The sequence below is a fragment of the Pezoporus wallicus genome, unplaced genomic scaffold (genome assembly GCF_028554395.1).
Source record: "Pezoporus wallicus isolate ANWC-B61680 ecotype Strahan unplaced genomic scaffold, APGP_CSIRO_Pwel_v1 scaffold_11491, whole genome shotgun sequence".
Classification (NCBI taxonomy): Eukaryota; Metazoa; Chordata; class Aves; order Psittaciformes; family Psittacidae; genus Pezoporus; species Pezoporus wallicus.
Genome location: NW_026642649.1, coordinates 7,150,443 through 7,161,061, shown reverse-complemented (window position 1 = coordinate 7,161,061; position 10,619 = coordinate 7,150,443). Strand labels below are relative to the sequence as shown.

The window sequence follows — 10,619 nt, the reverse complement described above, 5'->3', positions numbered from 1 at the left end:
CTTTAAAATGCATTAGTCATCCTGCTATGGGTAATTTGGTAATATTTATTTTGGAATTCAATTCTCATAACTCTCCGTGCTTATCCTGATAGTGGAATTCTTTCAATGGGTGTACGAATGAGCCATGTTAAGCACCATGTCTCAATTGTCTAGTGAGGCCTACCTTTTCAGAGTGCTAATGAAGCTATCACCAAATAAAATCAGAGAACTGTGCCTCACCTCTCTAAAGTCTGTGTAAATCATCGTGTAATTCCAGGGGGGCGAAAAACCTCAAACCTTCAACACTCCAAACTGTCTCGAGCTTGTACTGCAGTTAATCACTAACGCAAAAAAAAAAAACCATTCTAGTGCAAGATGATGCTAATGCAGACCTTCCTTACCCCCATATTTTTTTCCCTTCCTGTCATTTCTCTTCTAGTTTACTTGCTTACCCATGGCTCTATTGTTTGAGGATTTTAGAACAACGATAGCTTTACCTCTGTGTAAATACAACTGCTGTAAAATGTAGCATATTATTTCCAATACTGAAAAACGAGTCGTTACTTTTTACAATCAGTCCACCCTCCTTAGCATTTGGTTGCTGTCTCTCACAGACTATTTTGTTTGCCCTCACTCTCCCAAGTCTTTAACAGACCACGCAGAACTGGCCATGCTGATGCAGCATCCAGCATGACTAACACAAACCCTCCTCTAGGACAACTCATGAACCTTAGCAAGCCAGAAATTTAGTCATGCCTTGGAATGGTATTTGCAAAGTATGTCTACATGTGCAAAATTAATATAAGCATTGCAACACCACCCAGCAGGATGACACAGTGTCCCTGCTGCACAATAAACTAGTTCCTCAGACAGTGCTTCTTGGGTGCTTAGTCAGCACTGTTTCATTAGAACAGCTGTGTCAATGACTTTGCTTGTGTCCACTTCAGTAGGCTGTGCAGTACTAAGGCGCTACTATACAGGGAAATATTTTTTCAAGCACTTACATGACTAAGGCCCATTAGCTTTGAGAAGGCCAATTTTCAAAACTGGTGTACAGCTGGTGGAAACGGGATGCAAGGGAAGCATTTTGCAGAGGGCAGAAATCTGTTTCTTCCTATTGCTTCCCCTGTTTCTCTTGCCTTTCCTCTGAAGCTACTGCATTTTCTGCGTTGAACTGTTTATACTGATGTAAAGGGTTAAGAACTTCTTATGACCTCATTTGAGTTGCTTTAAACGTCTCCTGGTATAATCTGGATCAGAACCTGAATTTTCGGCAGGGAAAACCGGCATGGTTTGTGCGAGCGCAGTGCAAAGAACCTCAGCACAACATAGTACCAAGGATACACAAACCCCGTTCTTTTCCTTTGCAGCACAGCTCTAGCAATGTTAATTCCACAGTCCTCAGGAATACATATGACAAGATTGACTCCAAAATGTTAATTTCCTGAAACCTGTCTTCTTAATTTTGGTATGATTTTGTATCATCGATTTCATACTGTTACAAGGAAAAATTAACTGTCTCACTTGCAGCCCACATAAAGTGATGCAAATATGCTTGGAAGTTCGTATTTTATTACCCTAGACTTACCTACACTAGGTATTTTTGCTTAAAATTGTTCATAGATTGCAAACAGGGTCATGTAAAATTGCTAATCCCTGCATCAGTCAGACCTTCACACAACTTCCCATTAGCTCACAGCTGAACAATAAAGCTTCCTTTCTTTCAATTTCTACTGTGTTCTCTCCACGTGTTGATTTCCAAGTTTTCTTCTTAAGCTGAAATTCACAATTACAGCAAGATTTCTAAGGAGGTCCTTCTGACTGTCACACTTTAATCGCCATCAGAGTTTTAAATGTTCACCTCGAGGTAATGGCTCTTGATGTGAGTTATTCAAAGAGCAGCTTGGTTTTAACACTTACTCCACACGGACAAGCTGTTAACACGTAGCTGTGCCATCCACTCAGGCTCCAAGACTGGGTATGGTGTAGCTCAGTCTGCCCAGGACACACCAGAAACTCACATTTTTCATAAGCAGCTGCTTAGTTATGGATGGACGGAAGTCTTAGCACGTCTATTAAGGTGCCCTCCTGACAGAAACCCCAACAGCTCCTGTGGCACTGGTCTAACTTCGTGAGGGGTCACAGCAACGGCCCCTAGGGCAGGGGCCTGACGGGAGAGGAGATGGCCGCTTGACAGTCCCCGGCTGTGAACGGGCCGACCCCCTTGCTCCTCCACCCCCTCCCGGGAGACTGCGCCCAGCAGGCCCTAGGGTAGCCGCAGTCAGGCCCCGCTGCTCTTCTCCTGGGAGGCCGCGGGACGGAGCAGCAGAGAACGCGGCTGGGCCCAGGTCACCCCAATTCACCCTGCCCTGCCGGCGGGGAAAGGCCCCGCGGCGCTGCCGCTCCAGCGCCCTCCCTCCACAGCGTCCATCACTCCTCTCCAGGGGAGCGGGCGGCCCATCCCGCCGCTGCGGCCCCAGAACCCCGAGAACCCCCAAGACCTTCCCCCCGGCGCCGTGAGCCTGGGCGGAGCGAGGGGTGGCGCCTCGGCGCGCTCCGCGCCGCGCAAGGGGAGGAAGCAGCGGCGGCGGCGGCAGCAGATCCGGGCCTGGCGGAGGCGGAAGGGGCGGGCGGATGCGGCCTGACTCTGCGGGACGCGCGATGCTGGTGAGTGCGGGGAGGCCGCGGCGTTGTGTCGCAGCGAGGCCGTGCTGGGCGCGGGAGGAGGCGGCGGCTCTGCTGGGCCGAGGCCGCGCGGGCCTGGCGGAGCGGGGACCGGCACTGAGTCACGCTGTGGGGAGCGGGAGCTGGGCAAGGGGAGGCCGGGCCCGGGCCGCCCGCCCGCCTTTCTTCTCCCGGGCGCGCACCTGGCTCCGGAGGCAGGGAGGCGGCGGGAGCTCTTGTCCGCCCCGCTCGCGGGTCCGGCTCCGGGAGCCGCGGGCAGGGCCGGAGCGAGGAGGCCGCTAACTGCGCACTCGGAATGCATCGCCCCCGTTGGGGCGCGGGAGCCCGCCCCGCCGGCTGCCCCGGCCTGCCCGCTCCTTCCCTCCCTCCGGCCCGGCCCCAGCCCTCCCTTCCGCCTCCCTGCCCTCCCCCGTGACCGCGGACCCGCATGGTCGGGCCGCCTTGATGGCTGCTCCTGCCTTTCTCTCTCGGGCCCGGCTTCCCGCAGCCCCCAGCCCTTTCTCAGCCCCCCGGCCCCGGGACTGCCCACCCCAGCTATCCCAGGCCCTGCTCTATGCTGCACATGAGCGTTTGTCCGTGACCTCACCGGGCACTGTTTTAGGGTGTTCACCTGCCTGCTGTCCTCCCTGTCCTTCTCTGTGCTGCCTCCTTTCATCTTCTACTATCCCAGCTATCCCCAGAGCTCTGGTGACGCTTGGGACTGTTCAGGAGCTGTTTTGGCTGTACCTAGAGAAATCTCGCTGTGTCCCCAGCACCGTTGTGGCTGCTGGAGGATATTCCCCCCAGTTCCTCCTTGTCACTTTCTCCAGGTTTCTCTCACTGTCAGGGACCAGCACCAGGCTTCCTCCTCTTGTTGCCACCTACTGTTGTGGCCTTACCACGGAAGGTGCCTCCTGTAACCTTTTATCTGTCTGTCTTTGTGCATTTACTGCCTCCATCCACATTACTAGACCTGCTTTTGTTGTTGTTTCTTTTTCATTGCAAATAATCACCTCATTTGTTTCCCAGTGAGTTTGCCACTAGGAGCGAACTTTACTTACTGGGATCCTTTCCCATGCTTTCTTATTTTCAAGTTATATTCCATCACTATCATTATTCCCCTATTACCTTCTCCCTTTCAGTTTTCTTCCAGTAACTCTTCCCTTCACCATGTTTTCTTGCCTTCCTGATCTTATTTTCCTGTCATAAAAACTTTCCTTGTGATCTAACCTAATACTCTTTCATTTCCACATGCTCCTTTCCTTTTTAAACTCACGTGCTGTCTCCCCCACTTTGTATTTAAATCCTCCAGCTATGCCTTTGAGGAGAAAGGAATCTAACCCTAGTATATCTGTATACTTGTCAGTCCGCACTGAGAGGACACAGATTACTTACTTGATTTACCTTATTTTGTTTTCATTTGTTTTGTTGCCTTCTTCCTCAGTGACCTTTTCCCACTATATGTGTTCATATGTAATCATATACCTCCCCCTTAATATATGCATACCCTGATGCTAGTCTGGGAAAAAGAAAGGATTTCTGTCTTGGAAATCCTTTGGGCTGGACTAGGAGGAATGGTCCATGGCAATGTAACTGAAATTAGGCCAAATATTGTTTGTAATACCATATTGTGAATTGTTACTTAGTTGATACAGGATGTGTTTGGCATGTATTCTCTTTGGGGGAGTAGTAAGGTACTTCATAGGCACCCAAGTGCATAGCTCTTTACTCCAGAGATGCTCATGAATAACTACTGTAATGTTGTCTATCAATGGTTAGGTGTGTGTTGGATTGACTTTGTGTCTCTGCTGGTGACCACTAGAAAGAAAACTTTCCCCCTCCTGCTTTGTGACTTCTCCTGCTTCTCAGCATTTGCTGCCCATCTTCTTATTTTATGTCTTAGTTGCTTTGATTCTTAAGATTGGTTGTATTTCAGGGTCCTATCATCACCATATGTTTGAGATGCACTTGAAACACTGGACTTGGTCGTCCCATGAAGGCATAGGGAACACATATGATCTTGGGAGTAATTTATACACTGAACTCTAGAATCCAGGTTCAGTACCTAGCATTGACAGCTGCTTCTTCTCTCGGCTGAGTACACACGAGTTCTTGTGACTTGACAGCACTTAAAGCAACTGAACAAGGCTTCTGACCTGAACGATCCTTCTGGAAGAGACTTTCCATTGCCTACCCAGGGGTCATGTAGAGAAGTTTCTTAGTTTTGGCACCTTCCTCCTTGCCTGATGAAATAGTTGTGCTCACTTAAATAAATAAGTCTTCTTCCACCTTAGTCCTTTATAAACTGGTTTAAACTCGCCTTATAACATCGGCCTGTTATGTAGACTTCCAGCGTGGGAAAATTGCATTGCTTTAAATCATTTAATTTAAGCTAGGTTGATGCACACCCTTATTTGGATATTGATTTGAGGCTGAATTTAGCTTATTCTTAGCTTTGGTGCAAGCTCTTATATTCTAACTGTATTGTTATGAAAACAATACTGAGTTCTTTGAGAGATTTACCTCAGATATTCAGCTTAAAAAGTATTTTCTTACAACTTGTATGTTAAGATCTCCAAGTACTGCTTTTCATCTACTGTGTTTCTCAAGTTGTTCTTAGTTTTGTAGACTCACAATTATTTCGGTAGGGCCCAGCTTAATGATGAGTCACATCCTGGGTGTCAGTGGTTGTGTGAATTGAGTATATCTGGAGTTGTCTTCTTGGCATTAAGTTGTTTTTCCTTAAAAAGAATTCCAAGTGGATGAACCAGCTTTAAAGATGTCCCCCTTGCTCTTGTACCACTTTTAACATCAAAAATTTGTGTCATGGATGTGAAGTGAGGGGTTGTCCTAGTAAGAGGTTGTCAGTGTGTGAGGGGTTGTCCTAGTAAGAGGTTGTCAGTGTGTTGCAGGTGGATCCTGATATCATGTGGAGTACTTTCCAACAAGGATTTTCTAACTCACCAGGGGCAGAATTGAATTGAGGTATAAGGTGGCTGCATCAGTGCTTCTGTTGTACTTCCCATGCCATCCAACAGGGTCTGACTGTGCATCAGGAGAACAGGGTACGTGCCTCACTTGGATGGGAATGCCAGGAGGATGTGCACAGGCAGTCCCAACAGCTTCCAGGTTGATACAGTCTTCCTGTTGTGCAGAGCTGGAAGAAAGAAGAGTGTGGACTATTTGGTCTTGGAAGTTCTGCATATGCTTTAAGAATGCATAAACTTGCTGTAAATAGACTACTTAGGCATTAGCATTATAAACTCCCCTAGGGGGAGGGCAAGAAGTGGGGGGAAGTGAGTGAACTAATTGCCTGACTGGGTTTAAACCACGACAACTATTAAAACCTTCTAATTACTATGCTTTTCAGGATAATCTCCATGTAAAGTTGTTGGAGCCAACAGTGAGAGGCCTACTAGGTGAAAGATGTAAGCTATGCAGCATGCAAACTTCAACTACTCTGATTTTTCACAGCGACCCTTGAGTTTCCCTTACTTGCTAAAGAACTTTCAGTAAGGAAAACGCAAGAAAATGGAATGGCTGGAAAATTATAGAGAGCTGTTGAGCTTGTCTACATAAGGAACTTGCTATTTTATTGTAAGAGCTGCAGGTTTTTCAGTAGAGGACTACTACAGACTGACTGTTGATGATTTTTACAGCACTGCAGTTCGCACCTGCTGCAGACATGACCGGAGAAGTTGAAGTTAGGAAGAAGGTCTTCACTGTCGGGGTGCTGAGGCACTGGCACACGTTGCCCAGAGAAGTGGTAAATGTTCCATCCCTGGCAGTGTCCAAGGCTGGGTTGGACAGAGTCTTTGATGGCATGATCTAGTATGAAGCATCCCTGCCCATGGCAGGGGGTTGGAACTGGATGATCCTCAGGTTCTTTCCAACCCAAACCATTCTGTGATTCTATGAAATTACTTGGTAATAAAACTTTCCTGAGCTGATGTGCTCTGCTTTAGTGCTATAACTTTAATGGAACCTCTTAATTTTTGTAAAAAAATTGAAGTGTAGCCTTTAATGTAACAACAGACGTGGTATATTGTCAGGTTTAAACACTTGTTGCATTATCCAGCGTGAGTAGTTATGTGAGGTTAGATGAGGGAATAGTTGTAGTACAGCTGCTGGAAAAACCACTGGTTTGGGAAATAATGTATATTCCAGTGGGTAATTTTCTGACAGTTTTCTTTTTACCTGCAGAACCTATGATGCCTCAACAGCAAGCTGCTCCATATTGCTACCTCGCCTCTTCTTATAAATGGTACAGGTCAAAATGAAATACATTTTATTTACGTATTTTTTTAATACCCCAAACATTTATTCTATTGCACTCTATTTAATATAACATTTTTCAAATCCCTCTTCATCTATGACCCTTGAAAAAAATAAATGAAGACTACTATGAAAACAGAAAAATGCTAATTCTATTTGGCGCTTCAGGAAACTGATGTAGAGTAATATGTACATTTTTGCCAGGGTTGGGATCTCTTGTATTTTATCCTCTAGATTGCCCTACCTTCTTTGCCAGTTATATCCAGGACTTTTAAAATTAAGTGTGACCAGCAGTTTGAGGGAGGTGATTCTCCACCTCTATTCTGCTCTCATGAGACTGTGCTTTGGCGTACTGCATCCAGCTCTGAGGCCTCCAACACAAGAAAGACAAGGACTGGTTAGAGCAAGTCCAAGAAGGGCCACAGAAATTATCAGAAGGATGGAATTCCTCTCCTGTGAATAAAGGCAGAGAGATTTGAGGTTGTTCAACCTGGAGAAGGTTTCAGGGAAACCTTATTGGGGCCTTTCAGTAGTTGAAGGGGGCTTATAAGAAAGATACTTTTTTTACCAGGGCATGTGGTAAGAAGACAAGGGGAAATGGCTTTAAACTGACAGAGGGAAGGTTTAGATGAGATATTATAAAAACATTCTTCACTCTGAGGGTGGTGAGACACTAGCACAGGGTGGCCAGAGAAGCTGTGGCTGCCCCATCCCTGGCAGTGTTCAAGGCCAGGTTGGACGGGGCTTGAAGCAAACTGGTCTAGTGAAAGGTGTCCATGCCCATGGCAGGGGGTTGGAACGAGACAAGCTTTAAGGTCTTTTACAACCCAAACCATTCTGTGATTCTTGAATAAACTGTAACTTTGTGAAATTCTTCCAAAAGCTCAGGAAAAAACTATGTTATCTCCTTTTCTTCCCCTTTTGATTGTTCTGATTTGGAGTCAGTATGGTTCACTGGTAGCTTGGTCTAGCAGGTATGAGGCATTGCTTGACATCAGTACTAAGAATAAAGGATCAAATATATTTTCTGAGGTCTTTGTAGTAGTTATGCACTAAATTCACGTGACAGTTCAATACTGTTGACTTGTGTTTTTCTTTAAATTGTAAGTATGTGCACTTTATATAAAATGCTCCCTGTCTTTGGGTTTCATTAGATTTCCTCTAGTTAATGTTGCTGTACGTCTCAAACTTGGTGTTACTGTGGAGGAGAACTGGAAACTTTATTCACACACAGGACAGTGAGGATCATGATGATTGAAAGCCTATGCAATGTGGACAGCTTCTCAGCTTCTCACTCTGCTCTGGTAATGCACTGATCTTTGGAGACATGTATGTGCTTCTCTTCTCCCATTTTCGTGGAGATAGTGGTGGCTTTGCTAATGGGACCAGATGGATTCATTAATACAGGGTAGACAGAAGTTAATTTTCAACATTTAAAGCAGGAGCTACAAAACTTGGGTTATTAGAGATGCTGTTTCAGCTGTAGCTGAACTTAGAACCTTCTTGTTTGTGTTTTGATTTTGCATCTGGTGTCACTTGGCTTGCTCTGTGTGTTTAAGGTTGGACAATCTTAATGTGGATTAGAGTTCAGAAGGAAGGCTGCTGATGTGACCTTAATTCACCCTGGTTTGCTCTGTAATTTACACTTGATTTCATATGGAAATTTGCAAGCTTCTCTAGTCTCACAGCAGTGGAGACTGTCATCTGGAAGTTTCATCTGAAGTTTCAGAGGGCAAAATTGAGGGGAAAAAGAAGGTTCTATGAAATAGTACTTGTTTTGTTGGCTGCTAGTCTTTCGTGCTTTTCATGGTAGTAATGTCACGGGTGAACGTTCTGCTTGCTTCTGGGTCGCCAAAGGAGAGACTTTTACTGTACAATTGAACATGTGTTTTAAAAAATCCTGCATTTTCTGAAGAAAACAGACTGTTTTCTTACTGTGCTTTTTTCAGAGACAATACAGGAAAAGTTTTGTTGTTTCTGATAGTGTGCCTTTTGCTAGAGTGCCATCACTAATAGGAGTAGTATGAAATCAAACTGTATGTGCTTAAGTAATTAAATTGATTTTGTTAGGTTCTAATGCAGGCTTAGCTTTAAAACTTAATGGTGCACACTAAATCAGCACGAAGCAGGATTTAAGTGTGGCTGTTAGGCATGTGAGTCAATTTGAACTTTCACAGAATTAAGTTAAACTGTTCCACTTGCGTACCAGACACAGGTGCTGTCATCGGAGGTCAAAATGGATTAAAAATGTGCTGAAAATTATACTGAATTTATATGGAACTCACTTTTTTGAGGTATGGATTCTTTGCTGTAGGAGTTAGGGCCGTTATAGTTCATTTGAATTGGAAAAATCATGTATGAATCCCTTTCAGTTTAATGAGAAAGTTCTCATTCTTTTTCTTGATGGCTGTGGAAGCAAGTGTGCTTTGTCAATGTTATGAAACATATAAGAGCTGTACTGCTAACAATGTTTGCAGCATTTATACCACAGTAGGAGTCTGGATTGCTAGCAGATATGTCTGTGCACTTAATGTAGACCTTAAAAAGAAGACAAGAAAAAAGCTATCGTCCCTAGCAGTCTTCAAGCCCAAGCTGGACAGGGCTTTGAGCAACCTGGTCTAGTGGAAGGTGTCCCTGCCCATGGCAGGGGCTGGAACTGGATGAGCTTCCATGTCCCTGCCAACCTAAACCGTTCTATGGAATGAATGTAACTGCAACAAGTCCTAGAATTTGTAGACTGTTTTTACTATATGATAGTTGCAGTCCTCATGACTTCTGAATAAAGCATGAAGGTGACTATAGGAGGAAGCTCTTCAGTGCCTAAGCCATGCTCTTGTGGTATATTTGAACATCTGAAAATGTCAGACTGTTTGCAAGACGAATCGGTGTGACTGTAATCTTTATTTATAAGTTGAAGTGGCAAACTGCATTGCCTTGATCAGCTGAGCTCTTGCAAAAGTAACAAGATGGAAGATGCTGTAAAATTAGCAAGCTGTTGGGAAGAGATTCCAACCAGAATTGTTTTATGCTTGCAAATGTTAGTACTTTTTAAAGGTACTGGTAAGAGCATCACCTTCCAAACAGCATGGGAAAACTTTTGAAACATTATTGCAGGTGAATGGAAACATTATTACAGGTGTAAATTCCTGTTTGTGTCTAAGAGGTCGGTATGAAACTGTATGTTGTGATACACTAAGTGGTGTTATCATGGAGCGGCATTTGTGTCAGGGTTCAGAGCCTTGCCCTGCAGGTTCTGGCAGAGATCATGCTGTGTCTGAAGTGGACTGGGAAAAAACATACCAAGATTGTCTTGGTGGAGATCAATAGGATCACGTTTTTTTTAGCTTAAGAAGTTGGATTTAGTTAAAGTTTTAGTGACTATTAAGATATTTAAGAAAACAGTTCCATGTAATAATTGTCCTTGCAGGATCAATATGTTTTCTAAACTGGCCCAGAGTATTTCAGAGTTCCCAGAGTCTTCTGTATTTGTTCTTGCTTAATTGCAGTTGATGTGACTTGCCGCTGCTGCCTTCTCTTTTTTTCTTTTTTTCTTTCCTGAGAAAACAAGGTGTATTACTCTGTTTGCTGCTTGGCAATGTTGAGTATCTACAGTTACCTTTTCATGGCTTCCCCTCCCTCGTTTTCCTTTTCTGCATTTTCCTGTCTAATTCAAGAAATGCATCTTTATGTGATTGTCCTTC

At 44.7% G+C, this 10,619-nt stretch overlaps 1 protein-coding gene across 3 annotated transcripts in view; it reads left to right on the top strand.

The window, feature by feature from the left end:
• Positions 1–2,519: 2,519 nt before the first annotated feature.
• The window catches only part of CUL1 (cullin 1), a 304,698-nt gene continuing 296,598 nt past the window's right edge, over positions 2,520–10,619 (top strand). Inside the window, exon 1 of one of the 3 annotated variants that reach the window (XM_057431538.1) lies at positions 2,520–2,646. The gene's annotated coding sequence lies outside the window, so the exon portion shown is untranslated. Of the gene's footprint in view, positions 2,647–6,863; positions 6,908–10,619 lie in introns of those variants that run through there. The other 2 variants (XM_057431540.1, XM_057431537.1) reach the window with 2 other exon arrangements.